General features: G+C 34.4%; 1 protein-coding gene across 4 annotated transcripts in view; it reads right to left on the reverse strand.

The window, feature by feature from the left end:
• The window catches only part of FUT9 (fucosyltransferase 9), a 262,897-nt gene that overhangs the window by 67,840 nt on the left and 175,391 nt on the right, over positions 1–19,666 (reverse strand). The window contains exons 1-3 of one of the 4 annotated variants that reach the window (XM_031964508.1): positions 9,316–9,458; positions 9,037–9,229; positions 2,673–2,784 (exon numbers count right to left, since the gene is read on the reverse strand). The exons of 1 other annotated variant lie outside the window; for it this stretch is intronic. The gene's annotated coding sequence lies outside the window, so the exon portion shown is untranslated. Of the gene's footprint in view, positions 1–2,672; positions 2,785–9,036; positions 9,459–19,666 lie in introns of those variants that run through there. 2 more of the 4 variants (XM_031964509.1, XM_031964506.1) reach the window with 2 other exon arrangements.

Below are 19,666 nucleotides of genomic sequence, written 5' to 3' on the forward strand. Positions count from 1 at the left end.
ACTAATGTGCTATAAGAAATGATGAGTAGGTGAATTTCAGAATAACTAGGAGAAATAATACTGATTTAAATGAACAGAACCCAGAGAACATGGTAAATAGTAATACTGTGTAATAATCAACTATGATTGACTTAGCTCTTTTTGTAATACAATAATGCAAGAAAATTCCAAAAAATTCATGATGGAAAATGCTATTGGCATCTAGAAAAAGAACTACAGAGTATGAATCCATATCTTAACATTTTATTTTCACTTTTTATTTATTTATTTATTTTTGGGTGGCTTTTCCCTTTTGTTCTGTTATTTTCTTCACAACATGACTAATGTGGAAATATGTTTCCATGACTCCACTTGCATAACTGATATCAGTTTGCTTGCTATCATGGAGAAGTAAGAAAGGGGGGGAGGGGGAAATTTTGGAACTCAAAATCTTATAAAAATGAATGCTGAAAACTACGTTTACATAAAATTGGAAAGAATACTACTTACAAAAAAAAAAAAAAAAAAAAAAGACTGGCCTAGAGTTATCTAGTCAATGGAGAGCTTGAATCCAGTTCTTCCTGATTTTTAGGCCATCTCTCTCTTAATCCACTATACTATACTATTTCTCAGCAATAGAGAGGTTGCTGAATTAAAAATGAATGAGATTCTTGGGTCTTTGGGAAATTTTCCTCTTTTGTGTTTGTCTACAGCCAGTGATAGGAGCTATTTTTATCCAGAGTTCAAAATTCACCATTTCATTTTCCAGAAACAGATTATCCAATTTATGAATCATCCAAGGAACCATTCTTCTCATTTTTCTTACTATTGCTATATAATTTGTCTACTTTTTAGCAACTCCACTAGCAGACAGAAATGCAGATCTAAAAAGGAGAAAATTCAAATGTATTCACTTTGTTGGTGTTTAATGATTAAGAGAAAGCTCAAGTCCTTGGATGAAATTGAGACAGGAAGGTTATATATTTGCAAACTTTACAAAATCTTTTTTTTTTTTTTTTTTTTTTTTAATTTAATAGCCTTTTATTTACAGGATATATACATGGGTAACTTTACAGCATTAACAATTGCCAAACCTCTTGTTCCAATTTTTCACCTCTTACCCCCCTCCCCCTCCCCTAGATGGCAGGATGACCAGTAGATGTTAAATATATTAAAATATAACTTAGATACACAATAAGTATACATGACCAAAACATTATTTTGCTGTACAAAAAGAATCAGACTCTGAATTATTGTACAATTAGCTTGTGAAGGAAATCAAAAATGCATGTGTGCATAAATATAGGGATTGGGAATTCAATGTAATGGTTTTTAGTCATCTCCCAGAGTTCTTTTTCTGGGCATAGCTAGTTCAGTTCATTACTGCTCCATTAGAAATGATTTGGTTGATCTCGTACTTTACAAAATCTTATGATCCACACTATCTATTAACACAGATCAATATTTTTAATAAGTGAATAAGAATGCAAAATCTTGATTCACAGCTAGGTTAATTAACATGAATCAATTCAGTAAGTCATACATTTTGTTTTATTCGTCTTATTCACACACAATAAAATATTCAATTCAATACTTTAAGAGTATATGAATTCTTTTGGTGTGATCAGAACCTCTACTGATGTAGACTGCAACTCCCTTATGTCTTACTGGATTATATTTATATTGCTGTACCTGAAAAATTAATTTCTCTTCAGCCAGTCTGCCCATGAACCTCTTCAAACTTAGCTGGGCTGGTTCTCATATGACAGACAGTCAATCCATTACTGGATTCCCTGAGAGAAAAGGTAACTAAGTGGGCATTTTTTAGTCCTCAGAGTTGTGTTATGTGGCTACGACGAGTTGAACCCACTAATTACTTTGCATAGACTTAGCCATTTTCCTTTTGTACTTCATGTTAGGTACTATGAAATTCCTCCATTTTTAAAGACATTCAGGAGCAAAGATATGTATACTATCTACTTGGTCTACCTTATTTCTCATATAAATCAGAGGCATTATGTATGATCTTAGATTTAGATGGAAAAGAACCTCGAAAAATCTAAGCCAATTATTTCATTTTATAGATGATGAAATTAAGGTGCAGGGAAGTATAAAATCCCTTGACTTGTTCAAGGAAGTATGAAAAGTAAGGTTTGAAAAGGGCCCTCCGACTCCAGAGCCAGTCTTTTTCCAAATGATCTTAGAATTATTATTTTTTTCTTAGATAGATGGTGCTCATGACCCAAAATGGCATAGATAGGCCAGAAAGGTAAAAGAGCAATAGCCTTTTACTTTAACCAATGAAGACCTGTTACTAATAGTATGGATCATAGACATTATACCTGGGATGAGGTCCTAGCAAAACTAGTGTCATGAAGTATGCAGAACTTAATGATAACTTTCGCTGTCTCCTAGGAATGTTTGATCATCAAAAGAACAAAGGATTGATTAATGATTTCTTGTCTCTAGAGTCACAGAAGAAGTGATTAAGGAATTAAAGACATTTCCTTTTGTTCCTCTTACAAAATGACTTTCTACTTGACAGAAGTGAATAGCTCCCCTTACTCACATCATATACTCTAGTAGATTAATATTTTATATCTAATAAAGAGCTACAAAAGAATATTCTGCCTTATCAAATTATTGCTGTAGGTTCCAAATAACAAAAATATCAGATAATAAATTTTACTTACATCACACAAGGTGTATTGCAGGAATACCATAAGATTATACTGTGGCAGCAATTCTCATGTCCAATCCACCCATTATAGTATGGAGTTAATTAAAAGCAGCCAAGAATTAACCCTGTTTATTAAAATACAAATTAGAAATGAATTAAATGTTGTAGTTTGTTTTTAGGAACAATGAAGAAAGAATCAAAAAGGAAAAATATTTGAAAGAAGTTCTTAACAATGCAAATATTTGTCCCATCAATGTCACACTTTTAAGAAATGGAATTTAGCTTTCAAGTTGTCATTATAGCATGATGACACTTAATGAGAACTAAACAATAATGATAGTACTTCAAAAGGAAAATATTAAGGAGAAAAATGGTAATAACCATTTTAGTAATACTTAGTACACACATTTCACTCTTGACTCTGACATAGCATAATGACAAATCATGATTAAAGAAAATGGACTGATTGGCTCTATAGGGAACAGTGTAATTCAATCTTACAAAGCACAATCTGAATTCTCACAAGGAAAAATGTTGATTAGAAGAATTAGGCTACTTGGTGGCACAGTGGATAAAGTACTACATACTGAATTTGGAATCAAGGAGATATGAATTCAAATATTGTCTCAGGCAGTGGTTAATGAAAGACATTCAAACTATCTATAAGCATGGAAAAAATGCACCTGTCGAGGGTCATATCCAGTGGGGAAACTCTGGGTGAGATATAAGATCCTTCAGCCTACAGGGAAACTGCTAACAATGTCTGGTTCAACTTCCCATCTCCCCTAAGGGTTCCTGGCCTTTTTAGGCTACTCGGTGGCACAGTGGATAAAGTACTACATACTGAATTTGGAATCAAGGAGATATGAATTCAAATATTGTCTCAGGCAGTGGTTAGTGAAAGACATTCAAACTATCTATAAGCATGGAAAAAATGCACCTGTCGAGGGTCATATCCAGTGGGGGAACTCTGGGTGAGATATAAGATCCTTCAGCCTACAGGGAAACTGCTAACAATGTCTGGTTCAACTTCCCATCTCCCCTAAGGGTTCCTGGCCTTTCAGAGAAATCAGGGGACTGTGACAACTTGTGTTGTGATTGAAGCAGTGATACCAGGTAGCAAAGTACATATAATAGCAAGTTGTTTATGTGGTCCCACATGCTCGGTATAGACTTGGCGCATGCCCAGTGTTTTTGTTACATAAAGGCATGAGGGGATAAAATGGGGAAAGTCCTTGAAATAAAAGGACTCCATTTTTCCATCATCCTCAGGAATTCTATCTTATTACTCCTCCACTAAAATGATATGTTTTAATCACCACAGTGTGTGAGCTCTAGAAAGCATGATATGTTTTGTCACCCCAACTTGGGGGCTCTAGAAAGCATGGTATGCATTCTTGGGGGTTCTAATCACCCCAGCGTAAGGGCTGTAGAAAGCAATGATATGTTTTATCACTCCAACTTGGGGGCTCTAGAAAGTAGAAAACAATATGTACCAATAACTAAAAACTAGAGAAATACAAATAATAAGGATTTCAAGGTTATATATCATATCTCTCAGATTAGAAAGTTGGCAAAAAAGAAAAATGACAAATACAAATATTGGAGGGGATACAGAAAAACAGGCACATTGATGCATCCACTGTAAGTGTAACTGTGAAATGGTTCAACCATTCTGGAAAGCAATTTTAAACAAAATCCAAAGATTTACTAACTTACGTACACTTCTTAACTCATTTATAACACTAGGCCTACAGCTCCAAAAAAATTCTATATACAAAGAAAAAAATCACAACAGCTTTAATGTACCAAAAAAGAAACAGAAATTAAAGGGATTGTTCGTCAATTAGGAAAAGATCTGAACACATTATAGTATATGTAATAGTAATTATTGATAATCATGTAATGGAACATTACTGTAATGTAATAAATGAAGAAACAATTTAAGAAAAATCTGGGAACACTTGTATATGGCCTGATTTAGAATTAGAAGCTAGCGGAACTAGGAGAACAATTTATATAGCATAAATATTGTAAAAACACACAATTTTGTTGTTCAGTTATGAAGAGAATTATTCACACCCAGAGAGAGGATAGTGGGAACTGAATGTGAACCACAACATATCATTCTCATTCTTTCTGTTGTTGTATGCTTGCATTTTGTTTCTCAGTTTTTTCTTCCTTCTTGATCCTATTTTTCTTCTGCAGCAAGATAACTGTATAAATATCTATACATATATTTGACTTAACATATATTTTAACATATTTAACATATATTGAACTATCTGCCATCTAGAGGAGGGGATGGGGGGAAAGGAAGGGATAATTTGGAACAGAAGGCTTTGCAAAGGTCAATGTTGAAAAATTATTTCGTAAATTAAAAGCTTTAATTAAAAATTTTATTTTTAAATGAATAAATAAAAAAAAAACACACAATTTTGAAAGACTTAGGAAATTTTATCAATTCAATGATCAACCATGATTCCAAAGGAAACAATGAGGAAGGCTACTACCTATTTCCTATTAGAGAAGTAACAGACTAATATGCAGAATGAGATCTAAGGCTTAGGATGTGAACAATATGAAAGGTTTTTTTTTTAAATTATCATTTCTTTATTATAAGAATTTAACTTTTTTTTTCCCAGTAGGAGTAAGATTAAGATAGACTAATTAATAGATAATTTCAAAAATTAAATTAGCTGAAATAAAAAAAAAAATCCTGCCTTGGGCACTTACTAGCTGGGAATCACTTGACCTCTCTTGGCTTAATTTGTTGTTCTATAAAATAGGATAATAATAGAACCTACTTCCCAGGGTTTCTGTAAGTATAAGCAAATGCAATGTGTCTGGCTAACCTTAAATCTTCATATAAGTGCTACCTAATGATATATTTATCAGAATGGTTTCTAATATAAACCCATAATGCCGGAACCGAAAAGTGCCTATTAAGTAAGGACTGATTTTCTGTTGTGGGAAATATGTCTAGGATAAATGTTAATTATCAAAAAAAAAATGCCTATCATTTATGATTTTTAAGTTGGTTCTTAGGATTAACTGCTCAATTCTAATTAATGCTGCTGATCCTTAAACACAATATTTTCACATGACTTTAAAATTTTATCATACTCTGGGATATTTTTTCCCAAACCTTAGTTGATTTTTAATACTTAATTTTTGAAGAATGCATCCAAATTCCTCCTATAAAGTCTTGTTTGGTCACCTATTAGTTCTTAAACACTAATAGAGTCCAAGCTTTTCTAGGCCATAAAAATTGTGGGAAATTGTCAATTATTTGGGTCCTTATAGCAAATCAGCTGTCTGTCATCCGACTAGCCTGACTATGTGAATAAAAACTTAGAAACATAATGTTCCAAAATGTACTCTCTATTCATTATATGACACTGTCTCTATAAAAAGTAGGGCTGTGATATAAACTGGTGAAGCTCCAGCCATACTGATGAAATCATGGATCCTGGAAATATTGTAGAAAGTTTCCTAAACTAGACTTTTCTTTACAACTGACAGAATTCCCCCATAGCCTCACACCTAATTTCACATGGATTCAAAGTATTCCAAGTATAATCATTAATGAAGACACTTTTAAATAACATAAGTTTGAGGAATGTGAATTAGAGTTGAAGGAAAAAAAAAAGGCAAAGATAAAGGATCTTAAAGTGACTCCTACATCCTTAGACAAATCCATTTTATACTGTATATTATTTTCTCTGGATAGAAGGTAAGCTTTTTTTTCCCCCTTATATCTACAGTACTTGGAACAGAATAGGTAATTAATAAATATTTATGGAATGGATGAGTGAATAAATGAACCATATTTATTTAGAGTAACTGAGGGAACAAAAACTCATTGTCTTTCTTCTGTAAGGGTTGCCTCAGAATTCTACTTGTTGAATCTGACTATCTTTGGAAAATCACTTTATTTTTTCAGGTCTCGGTTTCTTCTTTTGTAAGAGAAGAAAGTTCAAGTAAAGTTCCTTTCAATATAAATATTCTATGGTTTTAAAATCTTGATACTATTTTCATGGGGGAAATCCAATTATTCTCGTTATTTAAGAATACTAAGAATGACAATGAAAATTTATTAACAGCACCACACATGATTAAGTTACAAGAAAACTGAATATTTCAGTGCAAAGGACATAATAGTGGTAATCAGAGGGTCCAAGTTAAAATCTTCTGTCTGCCACTTATGACATGAGTCTTGGGCACATTAAATTCCCAAGACTTTACTTTGCTTGGGGAAAAAAATAATGGACCAGATAAATTCTAAGGTCTCTTTTAGATCTATGAACTTTAGAAGCTTCTCAGAATGCCTGATTTTAGTTTTCCTCTTATTAAGATTATTGTTTTAGAACTGGGAGAAACCTTATAGATGAGATCTAGTCCAACTGTTTCCCACTCCTCTTTATGGATGAGGAAGTAGAAAGGTTATATGACTTGCCAATGGAAGTAATAATAAGTAATATCTAAAAACAGGTCCTTGGATGCCAGGCACCCCATATTCTCTTTCCTTCTTTCCCTTTATCCACCTTCCCACCTACATGGATAAGTTATATAGTTGCTTTGAACCAAAGAGATGAGGCAAAACTTTTTTTTTTAAAAAGGAAAACAATTTTTAATAAAGACTGAAAAGAGAGAACCAAGTATATTTTCAAACATACCTTTCATACTCATTATTCTGTATAATGAAAACATGATAATAGTACTTTACATTTATAGACAACTTTATATATTCAAAATATTATTAGCATACTAAATAATTTTCTGATCAGATTTTTGAAGAAGCAGTATAACACAGAAGATGTAACATTGGATAGCCAGCAGACTCAGTTTTATTTTTCTTCATTGCTAATTGTAGGATCTTTGTATTGCTAATTATAGGATAAGTCTCATTTCTAATCTGAAAATTTTGCAGAAACAAGCTTACATTTCCCAAAGTAAACTCATAATCTCTCTGTCCTTCACTCCCAGTCTTTTCCTGTCCCTTTTTTCCCCCTTTTATTATTCAGAGTACCACCACCCTCCCAATCACTCAGGTTAGCAAGCAAGGTATTGTTCCCCAAGTCCAATCTTGCCAAGACATGGAATTTCTACTTTCCTATCTGCCTCTTTCTCTCCTTCAACACCAGTACCACCTTAGTGTAAGTCCTTATACAAGACTATTATAATAGCCTATTGGTTGATCCTTCCATTTAAGCCTTTCTCTACTCCAGTCCATTTTCTACTCACTGCTCAAAATTGATCTTCCTCAAGTACAGATCATGTCACCTTGTTGCAGTTGTCTTGATTGAGAGCTATACATTTTTGCAAGCGTGATCAGCAGGCAATCCCCAATCACCATTCAGAGAAACGGCTCATGGGCTTTGCATATGCATGGTATCTGCCCATGGGAGAAAAGTCTTACCGAGGAGAGGCCCTGTCAAGGCATCCCTGCTTACAAGCAACTTGCCCTCTGACCCTCAGACTGAACCTTTCCCAGTCATGCATCGCTGCTCCTTGCTCAACAAGGGCATTTCTGCAATGTGGCAGAAAACTTATTGTGCACCAAAGGTAGAGGTGGCCCTTGTACTCCCTCTTGGAGGGGTTCCATACTCTAGCATCACTCCTTCTACCCCTCCCCTTCCCCTTTTCAGTAAATTTCAGTGACTCCTGATTTGTCTTCAGGACCAAACATAAAATTCTGTCCTTGGCTTTTAAAGCCCTTAAAAACCTAGTGTATTCCTACCTTTCTAGTCTTTCTACACTATATTCCTCTTCAAGTGCTCCCAGATCCAGTGGATTGCCTGCTGTTTCTCAACCTGGACACTCCCTCCTGAATCCCAAGCTTTTTCAATAGCTTTACCCCATTCTTAGAATTCTCATCCATCTTATCTCTGTCCCCAGGCTACTTTCAGGTTTCACCTAAAATTCTATCTTTGGCTAGAATCCTTTTCCATTCTTATTCCAATTCCCAGTAACTCTAGAAAACACCTTGTTTATGAATAGTTATCAACATGTGGTCTGCACCTTAAGATTGTCAGCTCTTAGAGAGCTACACTAAATCGCATGCTAATTGGCTAACCTTTGTAGAGGGGAAGGAAAAAAAATGCATATAAAAAGGTTTGATCATCTCTGTAGATCCAACTAGCAGCCTCAGTCTGGGAATAAAAGTTGGAAGATAGAAAGGCAAAATCAATTTCTTTCCCAGAGGTCTTTATGCCCTGTCTTGTGCTTCCCTTTCTGCTCTTTTTTAGTTTCTTTTTTGTTGTTTCATTTTATTTTTGAAATGTCTACTTCTCTGTCATTCCAGTTGTATCCAAGTAATTATCCTATCTATTAAACAAGATTTCCAAACGTCTATCCTCTTCCATGACTCTTACCTTTTAACATGATAAAGTGAAAATACTGTTTACTCAGGAGTCAGAATAGTCCAATACTATCTGTGAGGTTTACTAGAGGAGTGCTGTGTGACCTCAGACAAATTAAAACTCTTGAAACTCAAATTTCCTCCATAAAATGAGTGGGTTGCACAAGATGATGTCTGAGGTCCCTTTTATATCTAACTACAGGAACCTAAGAAAAGACATGAGAGAAAACATATTTTAATTTTGATCCCTTTGTTCTCCTTTACATATTCCTTTAGAACATGTTAAGCTTACTTGTTTCTCATTCCTTTCTGACTTCTCACAGTTGGTTTTTTCCTAGTGATTCCGAATACAGCTTATTTTCATATAGTTATAACCCCAATTAGACTGTGAACTCCTAGAAAGCAGAGAGCATCATTTGTTTTTCTTTGTAACTACAATTTAGTATAGTGCCTGACATTAAACAAAACAATATAACAAACACATGATATAAAAATATAACAAGACATTTATAAATTTATTGAGTATACACCATTGGGTATCCCATGCCTCTTTCTAAGGAGAGCTAGGAGAATAATACATGGAAGAAGCCCCTTTTAAATTCTCCATCTGAAGATACTGTCAACTTTCTGAATTTTTTTCCTTTCATTTCCAGTTTTACTCAGAATAAATCACCACATATAGCTTTGCATTCTTTTGTTGATTGGTTCCCTTTGATTCCACAAAAACAGGCTGGTTAGAGAAGGAAACAATTCTAACTCTTGAACTCTTTTTTCCATGTTTTATTTGTAAATCTGAAGTGAAAAAATCAAATTCATATAATATGAGAGAAATATTGTTATGCTACAATGAACATTGGCTCTCAAAAAAGGAGACCGGATTTAAATGCTACTGCAGGTACTTACATGAATAATCTTAGGAATGTTATGTAACTTTTCTAAGCCTCAGTTTCTTCTTCTGTAAAGTGAGGAGTTGGACTATATAGTTTCCAGGGGTTCTTTCTGCTCTAGATCTATAATCCTAATGTACAGCTGAGTTTCTTTTCTGTAAAAAGTAGCCTCATATCATTTGGTGCCTCTAATAACATGCCCCTTAATACTGGTGTCTTCCCTCCATTTGATCACCTCAAATCGATCCTGTATATTCTTTTCTTTATATAATTGTTTTCTTCCCAACTGGACTGTGAACAGTTATGAACAAGGTCTATGTTTTACCATTCTTTGTATCCTCAGCGCTTAGCATAATACCTAGCATAAAGCAGATGCTAATAAATGCTTGTTGTCTCTCACACATTTTTAATCATATAAATTATTTCATAGACTCATAGATGTAGAGCTGGGTAGAGGCTATTTGGTTCAACTCCTTTATTTTACAAATGAGTACACTGAGACCACAGAGTTTAATTGTCTTAGCTAAGATCACAGTAGGTAGCTGAAGCAAAATTTGAATACAGGACCTACCTATGAGTTTAAAATGCACTACTCTTTCACTGCTCTATAAAGTCCCCAGAAAAATATTTTAAATCAATAGGAATGGCCCTCTGTAGATTCCTGATCTTTTCACCGCAAGCCAAACAAAAAAAAAAAAAAAGAAAAGAAAAAGGAAAAAAAACCCCACAACATTAAATTAAGTTCCAATATAATAAAGTCCAGCACTGGGTTGAGATTCTTGAATTATTTACTGGTAGGGAAGGACAATTATCCATCCTGGAATATACCAAAGAAAGGCAGTAATGACTTCCAAGAACTTCCATATCCACTTGAAAAGAAGAAATTCATCAGTCCCACCAAAGTAAGAGAAATATCTTTGGAAGCAATTATGGCCTTCCTATGCAATCAGGTACCTCAGCTGCTGCCACAAAACCCTAAATTAAAAGTTAAGAGACAGCCAGGTTTTATAGCCTCCAATGGGTTAAAAAAGAAAAAGAAAAAAAGATAGATTGCAACAATAAAATCTTGGGCATGAACTTAAGGAAGTTCATCAAAGAGAAAAGAGAAATGAATGAAAATTTCTAACATTCAATCACTTGATATTAGGAAAGAGCTTCAGAACTATCATCCTAAATTATTTGAATGGACATTTTTTTTTTCCTCCCTTCACTAATTCTCAAAAGTACTATGTCTAGAGGAATGAAGTCTCTCCTCTGAAACTGCCACCACTCTTTGGCAGGTCCTCAGGTCCTCAACATCTCTTTCCTAGCCTAAATCAAAAACTTCCCGTCTCCTTGCCTCTGAAATCACCCAGAGGTTGTTGTTTGTGCTTCTTTCTCAAAGAGGACCATGACATGCAAGTAAACTGAATTTAAGTGAGGGAAGGCTGGGCAACCATCTGGGTCCAGTGGTTAAATAGAGATCTGGATATGTCTTTTTAAGCTCAGGTCTTCAACAGGTCTCAGTTTGACCAAATTTGCACCCACTCAGTGATTAAGGTTAGGGAGCAATTGAGGCAAAGAATCCTCTCTTTCACCTAATCCAAAAAGTCCTTGCTTCAGACTTTGCCCAACTCAATCTCAATTGAGATTCTAAAGGGATTTTCTTAAAGTCCAAGTCTCACCTTGTCTCCCACCATTTATTTCCTCCCTCCTCCCCAAACTCCAATGAATTCCTATTATCTCCCAGATTAAATATTAAGTCTTCTGTTTGGCTTTTATATTACTTCATAATCAGGCTCCTTCTTTTTCCAGTATTTTTATACTTAACTCTCTTCATTCTTTTGTTTTTCAGATGTATCTGATTATTTGTGACCCCATTTGAAGGGTTTTTTATTTTTGGCAAAGATACAGGAGTGATTTGCTGTTTACTTTTCCAGTTCATTTTTTAAAAGATGAAGAAACTGAGGCAAAAAGGGTTAAAGTGAAGTTAACAGAGATAAATGACTTGCCAGGGTTACACAGTAAGTATCTGAGGATAGATTTTAACTCAGGAAGATGAATCTTTGAGACTCTAGGCTTGATACTCTATCCATTACAGCCCTTAACTGCTCATCTACATTTCTTGTCATCCAATAAGATTAGTTTCCTTCTGTTCCTCATATAAGATGCTCCAGCTCCCAGGCTACATTTTAACCAGATATCTCTCATACTGGAACACTTTCTTTTCTTGTATTTGCCTCTTTGTGATCATGAAGATTATATACAACTAAACAACAAACAGCTGACATGACTTTCTGCATTTTGTTTTCTGTATTAGAGTATGAACTTCTAAAGGACAGACAATCATTTTGCCATTTTTTTCTGTAGCCCTAGGCAGAGTATCTGACACATAATAAGCATTTAGCAAATGCTTATTGACTGACTATAAGATTTGGCAAAAATGTGAAAAATGTTTTGTTTGTTTCTGTCTATGGCAATACCATATCCCAGCTACTCAGACTTTATAACCTTGCAGTTAATGTGATTTCCTGCTTCTTCACTAACATATTTGCCAAGTTGATTCTAATTCTACAATATCTTTTCCATTCACATGCATTCCACATTTTTTCACAATAAAACAAATGTTAAACATAGGAGCAAATCTCTAAGCTCCATCACAGCTCTAAATCCTATGGTTTTATTTCAACATGCTCCAAATCCATCTTCTTTCTCACCTATGTTCTCTCCCTTCTATGTTTCATGCATTTGCATGAGAAATCTGCCTGAAATATCACTCAACAATTACTTATTTGTTAAAGCTCACATTACATACAGGTTATTGTGCTATCTTCTAGGGACACAGAAAGACAAATGAGAGAGTTGTTGTCCTCAAGAAGCTTATACTCTAATGAAGGACACAACACATGTAGAGGAATGATGATCTAGAAAGGGAATTTTGCTCCAAAGGTTCTATGATGCTTTTTGGGGGGCAATGGATCTGTTTGGCAATTGGACCCTTTCTCAGAATGTTTTAAATATATAACATAAAACACCTATGATCACATAGGAAATTGATTTGTTAAAATAAAGATATGATGTTTCTATCCTTTGCCCGCCAAGATCCTGAGTACTAGGCTATCCTTGAGATTAGGAATAGAGGTATAGATTGATCAGCTATTATATTCTTTCCAATATCAATGAATCACAGTAATGATAAATATTTTTCTTAGACAAATAGAAAAAGCACTGTTCTACTAAAATATGTTTAGTGGCTCTTTATATTTCAAATGAAGTATGTCAACCTCTTTTAAAGAAATAACGGAAGGTGATGGAGAGAGGACTGATGAGAGTCAGAAAGTCTTGGCTACAAAGCCCAGAATAAAGATTATTTCCTCCATAAAACCTTTCTTAATGAAAATGAGCTTTTCCTTTTTACATTCCTTATATCTCTTCACCTAGACCTATTTATGTATCTTTCCTAATTTTTCATCTCTCCAGACCATTTGATTATATGCTTGAGAACATATAAATTTTAAAATGCATGTGTGTGTGTGTGTGTGTATGAGTAAAATAAATTTTGCTTTATTAGTCATGTCTTGACTTCTACTACCCCTTTGAGATTTTATTGGAAAAGATAATGGAATGATTTGCCATTTCCTTCTCTAGCTCATTTTACATATGAGAAACTGAGGTAAAAAAGAGTTAAGTGATCTGCCTAGAGTCACACAATTAGTAAGTTTCTGAAGCCACAATTGATGTCAAGATATCTTCCTGACTCCAAACTAGGTACTCTATCCACTGTACCACCTAGATATGTGTATATATGTTAATATAATAATATATATTTTTGTAATCTCATTCAAAAGTTTAATGCTTTCCCACATTAGGCACTTGAGGTATGTTTATTGAATTAATATTTCTAGACAGGTTACAATGGACAAGTGATCCTCAATTATTTCATTCTTGAGAAGTGCTTATTTCTATTCATTGATGTTCATTTCTTTATATAAAGGACAGCATGTGGTGTGGGTGGTGTGAGCTGGCAAATGTTTAACAACTAACTAACTTTCTGAAAAAAAAATTATATAAGATTTATTTTTATTTTAATTTGTTCTATTAATATTTCCTTAGTAACTTAAGCTTATCCAATCAGCAAAACAATAAATAAAACCCTGATAGGTAGTATTTGCAAATTTGCTAATTTGCAAATGCTTGCACTGAAAATTCAACAATTGTTTTGTGAGCTAGTACCAACTGGCACAGCATTGATAATACGTGCATAATTCAGAAAGGCAAAATATCTCTCTTGTTGAAATTATTATGTGATGTGAAGAAAGTAGGAAAATGAATGTGAAAGGGAAATCACTGATTTGAATTTTGCTCAGAACATTCTTTAAAGAATCAAATTATTTGGGCATTTAAAAACAATTTATCTTCTGTATACCCACAATTAAAATTTTTTTGTATATCCACAATTAAATTTTTTTTTTCTTAATTATATGTTTAATTTAGGGGAAAAACAGGTTAAAAAATCTGAATTATCTACCTGTGATAGGAAAAGTATATTTTATCTAAAGTGGGCTGGTTTCTTTCTTTACTTCCTCTAGAAGTAGAGGAGGATATGTCCTTGGGATCTGGCTATTCTTGAAGACTAGGGTTTGAACCAGTGACACTACTTTTTGACCTGAGGGAATAAAAAAAGAGGCCCAGACAATGTAGAGCCAGGGCTCTGAAGGTTTGGTGGAATATTTACTGCTAAGCAAGTCTAACAAGAATTCCCTCACTGGACATGATGTTATCATAGATGTGGAGATAGAAGTCTTGATAACATGAGTAAATGTTGTGTTCTGACTGATATTATCACATGTGAGTAAATTTCTAGCAAGGTGATGTAGTAAATAAGAGTGATGACCCTGAAGACAGGACTTGTTTCTTCATTTGTAAAATAAGTTGAAGAAGGAAATGGCAAACTACTCCAGTAACTTTGCCAAGAAAACCCCAAATGGTATCATGAAGTGTTTGATCTGGTTGAAATGACTAAAAAATTTTTCTTCATTAAATATCTTATGGGCCATGTGTATGTAACTGTGTTCTAATACTGAGCCTGAGACATTGAACCAGTCTAGACAGGATGAACACTAGATTGTGAAAACACTCCAAAAAAACTTAAGGAGATTGAGTTTAGGATTTGCATTACTTTGAGTTACTTCACTTTGAGAGTAGGGAGTAGAATTATTTCACCATTCTTCACTCCATTCCATTTCCTTCAGGATATCCTTCCAAGGGACATGATCAAGATGAACGACATGGCAATTTAAAAGTGTTTTGAACACCAATTCGGAAAGCAAATGTAGAAGTAAATGTGGTATCAAATAAGTTAACAATCTAAATAAAGCTAATAGTTTCACTTTAACCCATTATGGCTTCTTACATTGAAGAATAGCACTGGAATTTAAGGTTCATGAAACAAGCACTATAGGGGACTCAACTGAGGGAATTTCCATTCCCCAAATCCAGAAATAAAAAATAAAAACAACACAGTTGCTCCTCAGAGAGAATTAGAAATTCAAGCATTTCTATCTGAGGAACATAACAAAGCAGTGAGAAGGACAAGGAGAAAAACAGAATTGCATGTCATTGAGTGACATATTTCAATTAGCTGTTGGCAGTGACTAACCAAAGGAAATACATCTTAGAAAAGCAATAAATTAAAATGCAAATGTAACACAAAAAGAAAGTCTTAGTTCATCCAGTACCTCCAAGCAAATCTAAAAATAAAATGTAGTTGTCAATATTAATAGGTCAGAAATGAAGAAGGCTTTGGGGGAAGTTAGAATCTAGATATAAATAAGACCTGAACTCATAGAATTCACCATAAACTCACTGCCTTAAGAAGAAATCCTCCTATGCCTAACTAAGCAAAAACTAAATAAAACACTTGATAAGCATTGCAGATATCATTTGGTCATATTGAGGCAATAGAGTTTTCAGCAGACAAAAAGTAAAAAAAAATGTATTTTCTTGTTTGAATTAAACCAGATTTTCTTGACTTTTTTATACATTATATCACCCGACTCCTCCATATAACCAGGAAACCCAAATCATGTATCACTGATTTTAATACTAACCTAACGTTTAAGATGTCTATTCTTTATGAAAACCATGCTATTATAGAATTTGCAGAAGTTATCTTGAGTTCTCAAAGACCATTTCAGTGGAACACAAACTTGTGGCTAACAACAATGAATTTATATGCTGCTTTATTGAAATGCAGTCTAAGTTTATAGGAACTTATCTTAGAAAGGATGATTTATTATGATTCATCTCTTAAATGTTTGCAGAGTTGTGATTATATTGATTCAGGGAATATCCAAACTGAAGAACTCTCTGTCTCTCTCTGTTTTATTAAGTACCTACTATGTACCAGGCACTGAGATACAGAAACAAACAAAAGTGCCACCACTACCACCATAACACCCCAAATCCCTCTCTTCAAGTAGATATTGCTTTAATGTATAGATAGACAAACAAATGTATTTTAAAAGGAGGTGGCTTGGGGGGATATTGTAGAACACATACTAAAGTGAAATTAAAGAAAGTCAGGTTTCTAGTGTTCTGCCAGTATTTTACTGAAATATTCCAAATTGATTTCTTTCCATTAATTGGATCTATTCTTTACTGCCTAGATTACTCATGAAATAGTACAGTTTATCTTAATTTTCTATCTGATTGTTTATTTGACCCATTCTCAAGTTCTGGAAAAATTTTTTAAATAAGCTTTTTATTACTTTTATTGAAGATAGGAAAGCAGCCACTAATATGATAAGCATGTGTTATGCACCTATCAACTAATTTGGTATTGATTTTCACTTGTTTTGTGCAATCATCAATGACCAGTCATCTGTGAGGCAGAGCTCAGGTTTTTCCTGAACCATGTTAATTTGTGTGTGTTATATATGTATATATCTACATGTACATTCAAACATTCATTTGTTAATAAAAACAAAACCAAACTCTCCTCTCTCCTCCTGTTACTTATAAATACATAGCAACTTAGACTGGGAAACAGCTTAGAATTACATAGTTCAATTTTCTTGTTTTCACGCATGAGGCAATTGATCAAAAATCATTTATTATCAGCTTACTATGGGCCAGGCATAGTGGAAAAATAAAAAAAGAGCAAAACAATCCTTAAAAGCAAAGGAACTTACATTCCAAGAGGGAGATCCTATACAAGGATATACAGAATAAATAAGTAGTGAATAAATACAAATATATATGAAGTAGTTATACATGAGATTATTTGCAAAAGCAGAATCAATCTCAAGTCTGTGCTTTCTATGGCTTTCTTTTGTGGGGTTTGCTTATCTTTTACAGTCAAACATTTGTAAAACTTAAGAAGCAGAACAACTTATCATTTGTGTGAATATTTACACAGCAATCTACATGGTAACTTGTAATTTTAAAGGCAGAGTAAACAGAGGACAAATATACTGGTATATTTAAGTAAATGTGTATCTAGCTTTTTCCAAATAATAGTAACAGATAGGAATTTGTTGAAAGTAGAACTTGGATGAAGGAGTGATTGGCTCATGAGCCTAGTCTCAAATTTAGATTTCATCATGGTGACTTCTGAAAATCAGTGTAGCTTCTATAATCACTCTGCAAAAAGATGGCTGTAGTGTCAATTCCAATTTGCAACAATCAGTCAATCAACAATTATTGTGTGCCTTGTATGTATCACTGTGTTAAGTGCAGGGGATAGAAAGAAAAGCCAAAAACAATGATTCTGTTTTTGAGACTCTCACATTTTAATGAAAGAGACAACATGCAAATGCTGATATAGATAAAAAGAAAATACAGACTAGATGGAAGGTAATTTTAGGCCCTATGAAGCTACAAGGGAAGAAAGGATAAAGGACCAGTCTCGGAATCAGGAAGCCCTTAATTCAATTCCAGCCTCAAAACATTTACAGAGATGTGTGATCTTGGACAAGTCATTTAAATCTAATTACCTGTACTGTAGAATACCTCTTTTACCTGACCAATGTCTCCATTCTGGAGTTTCATGACAAGGTTCTATTCTGTTTCCCTTTCCATTTGCTTTATTGCTCCTTCTTCATTTCCTCTTTTGGGTCACCATCCATCTTCCCTCCCCTTGGTGTAGATATTCCCCCAGTTCTGTCCTGAATCATCTTCTTTTCTTTATTTTGGATATCTTATCAACTCCTACAAACTTTTCTACTTATCAATTGTATCCCATGCATTCAATTATTACCTCTATATAGAGATAACATCTATAATAGACAGGTCAAATCTCTCTGCTGAATACCATATTTTTATTTACTGTTGTCTACTGAGTATCTCCAGTGTTTTGGAGGTTCATTATCTTATCTCTCTAAAACTACCTGTAGTCCAAACATCCCTATTTCCAGGCATCCTGACTTTATCTTTTATGCCTCAGCCGTTTTTTATAAATTATCTCTAGTGAACTGAAAGCCTAGCTGGGAGTTTGTGTCCTTAAGATATCCTCCTGCTAGAAACTCAGGTTCATAATCTCATCATCATCTTAGATCTATACTCCCATAGTATATGCAAGTTTTATGCATTCTATCTGTTCTTGTTCAGTTGTTTAAATCCTGTCTAACTCTTTGTGACCCTATTTAGGGTTTTCTTGGCAAAGATACTAGAATGTTTTGTCATTTTCTCCTCTAGCTCATGAAAGATTGAGGCAAACATGATTAAGTGACTTGTTCAGGGTCATGTAGCTACTAAGTGTCTGGATTTAAACTTAGATCTATCCTGACTCCAGACCAGACACTATATCTGGTGTACCACCTGGCTGCTCTGTGCATTCTATCTCCTTTTACATATTTTGCTTTTCTCATCTTTTCTCTAAGCACATGTTTATTTTCTATTGCAGTATATTAATATCATCACATCTTCCTAATCTTTCTCCTTCTAATATGTATACTATCCAACCCTTCATTCACTTAACTGACAAAATAATGTTGATGGGAGAAGTGGACAAAAATTACCCTCCCCAGATGAACAGACTTCAGCAAGTTTCCTGAGGGTGGCAGTTTTCGGTGAGCCTTATTCCTATCCTTGCCTTAACATTCCTTACCAAACCCCCTGCTACTTCATAAGGAACTTCACTGACATGTAAGTCACTTAGCCTCTCCTCTCCTCAGAGACATTACTACTTCCAGGCATACTGACTTCTTTTCCGCCTCAGGTATTTTGCTGTGAACGGTTGTTGTGGTTGTTTGTCCTTTGTTCCTGAAAGGAACCATGACATCCAAGAGGTGATGTCATGTCATCGGGGCCGCGGCCGCCGCCTCAGCTTCGGGCGCCTCCGGGCCCGCCACTGCCGCAGGTGAATTTGATGTAAGTGAGAAAGGGCAGTGCAAGGTCAACTGACTCACTTTCCCCTCCAGAACCATCTGGATTCTATGGCAAGATATATATCAAGATGACTAGAGATGACTCTGTATGAAATGGGAGACCTTTAACTTTTGAAGCTAAAATCTTCAACAAGTCTCAGTTTGACTGAGGCTGCCTTTACTGAATTGAAAGCCTAGATAAGGAGTCTGAGTCCTTTTGCCTTGTTATCTGCCTTCTTATCAGTACAAAAAGACATATTTAGGTGCTAAAAGTGGAGAATTCCAGAGTCTGGGGAAAATTCCTGTCTTGGGAAAATTTAATGAGACTAGCTATACCTTATCTATCTCCTATAACTAATAAAGTACAGCAAGTATATCATTCTTTTTATATAACCACCTGGATTTATGA

This window comes from Sarcophilus harrisii, chromosome 4 (assembly GCF_902635505.1).
Source record: "Sarcophilus harrisii chromosome 4, mSarHar1.11, whole genome shotgun sequence".
NCBI classification, from domain to species: domain Eukaryota; kingdom Metazoa; phylum Chordata; class Mammalia; order Dasyuromorphia; family Dasyuridae; genus Sarcophilus; species Sarcophilus harrisii.